Source organism: Lontra canadensis, unplaced genomic scaffold (genome assembly GCF_010015895.1).
Source record: "Lontra canadensis isolate GAN:19392208 unplaced genomic scaffold, GSC_riverotter_1.0 scaffold4, whole genome shotgun sequence".
NCBI classification, from domain to species: Eukaryota; Metazoa; Chordata; class Mammalia; order Carnivora; family Mustelidae; genus Lontra; species Lontra canadensis.
In genome coordinates, this window is record NW_022630998.1 from 2,702,918 (window position 1) to 2,704,810 (window position 1,893).

Sequence of the window (1,893 nt, forward strand, 5' to 3'; positions counted from 1 at the left end):
CATAATATGCTTCCTAATGGAAGTGCACGATACTACCTAAGAATCGTTGTTACCAAAAATTAGTACTTAACACGACCAAACTTGTAGATCTAACTATAAGAAATATGGAGGACAGAATAATACACTAAGTATCATTACAAGGATCCAATTAACGAAGTCCAGACTGAGAATCTCTGTGGGACAAATGATCTACTCCCCACTACCGCTCCCCCCACCCCAAACAAGTTGAAGGAGAGAAAGAGACAGAGGGAAAATCTCTAGGTTAAAATACACTACAGAGACATTTCAACAATTAAATTTTGGGACCTCATTTTGATGCTTTAAAAAAATTTTTTTTAGCTTTCTCTGCAGAATCACCATGGCAGCTGGCATCCTGTTCATGTACCCTGTAACCCGGAGGACCTTCAAGGCTCTCATTGCTGATCAGTACAGAGGGGCTCAGGTCCATGTGCTCTCTACACCCGACTTCACTTCAGCCAAACCAAACGCAGCCCTGAATTTCTCTGTAAATGTCCTACTGGCAAGCTTCCAGCAGTTGAGGGCGATGATGGATTCTGTGTGTTTGACAGTGATGCCATTGCCTAGTATGTGAGCAATGAGGAGCTGCAGGGAAGTACTCCAGAGGCAACAGCCCAGGAGGTGCAGCATGTGAACTTGGCTGATAGTGATATAAGTGCCGCCCGCCAGCACCCGGGTGGGCCCCACCTCAGGCATCACGCACCACAACAAGCAGGCCACAGAGAATGCAAAGGAGGAAGTGAAGCAACTTCTGGGGTTACTGGATGCTCACTTGAAGACAAGGACTCTCCTGGTGGTCACATGTGTGACACTGGCTGACATCACGGTTGTTTGCACCCTGCTGTGGCTCTAGAAACAGGTCCTGGAGCCTTCTCTCTGCCAGGCCTTCCCCAATACCAACTGCTGGTTCCTCACCTGCATTGACCAGCCCCAGTTCAGGGCTCTCTTGGGGCAGGTGAAACTCGGTGAAAAGATGGCCCAGTCTGTTGCTAAAAAGTTTGCAGAAAGCCAGCCTAAAAAGGACAAATCCCAGAGAAAGAAAGGTTCTCAGGAAGAGAAGCCAGGCTGAGCAGAAAGAAGAGAAAAAGGCTGCTGCCTCTGATCCTGAGAAGATAGATGAATGTTTGGTTCAACAGCACTGGCTGTTGAACCAAAGACCAAGGACCCCTTTGCTCACCTGCCCAAGAGTACCTTTGTATTAAGAATTTAAGCACAAGGACTCCAATGAGGACACTCTCTCGGTGGTGCTGCCCCATTTTGGGGAGCACTTTGATAAGGATGGCTGGTCTCTGCGGTATGCTGAGATCAGCTACCCTGAAGACCTCACCCAGACCTTTATGAGTTGCAACCTTTTCACTAGAATGTTCCAGTGGTTGGACAAGCTGAGGAAGAATGCCTTTGCCAGTGTCATCCTCTTTGGAACTAACAATAGCAGTTCCCTTTCTGGACTCGGGGTCATCCAAAGCCAGGAGCTTGTGTTTCCGCCAAGTCCAGTCACATACATGGCGGAAACTGGATCCTGGCAGTGAGGAGACCCAGACGCTGGTTTAGGAGTACTTTTCCTGGAAGGAGGCCTTCCAGCATGTGGGCAAAACCTTCAGTCAGGGCAAGATCTTCAAGTGAACGGCTCTTGCTACCACCTAGCTGCCTGTACCTGACCTTCAGGTAGATGGAGGTCATTAAAGAAACAGAATATTGAAAAAAAATTTTTCTAATTTACTTAAAAAATTTTTTTAAAGTAACTTCTATACCCAACATAGGGCTCAGACTCATGACCCCAAGATCAAGAGTTGCATGCTCTACCAAGTGAGCCAGACAGGTGCCCCTAAAAAAAATTTTTTTTAAAATGCTATAGTCAGGAAAATTTGAACACTA

The 1,893-nt window shown here is 46.8% G+C and overlaps 1 pseudogene; it reads left to right on the plus strand.

Annotated features, from left to right (window-relative positions):
• Positions 1–358: 358 nt before the first annotated feature.
• Positions 359–1,641, plus strand: LOC116858743 (annotated as a pseudogene).
• The last annotated feature ends 252 nt before the right edge of the window (positions 1,642–1,893 follow it).